The sequence below is a fragment of the Phaethon lepturus genome, unplaced genomic scaffold (genome assembly GCF_000687285.1).
Source record: "Phaethon lepturus isolate BGI_N335 unplaced genomic scaffold, ASM68728v1 scaffold30583, whole genome shotgun sequence".
In the NCBI taxonomy this organism is placed as follows: Eukaryota; Metazoa; Chordata; class Aves; order Phaethontiformes; family Phaethontidae; genus Phaethon; species Phaethon lepturus.
The window spans coordinates 34020-34222 of NW_010528851.1; positions in this window are offsets into that span (position 1 = coordinate 34020).

Consider the following 203-nt stretch of genomic DNA (forward strand, 5'->3'; position numbering starts at 1 on the left):
CACCCGGGACCAAAACAAAAAGCCCCCCCCTGCCACAAAGCCTACCACAACAAGAAGAGTGTTTCTTTCCCCGGCTTGCAGTTTTACTCCTTCCTTGCTAGTAAGAAGTGTCTCTCACACTACCGCACTCCCCAGTCAAACGCCACGGGTGGGGAAGTGCTGTTTGTACAGTTCTGTTTTGGGAAAGTCAGAAATCATTTCCC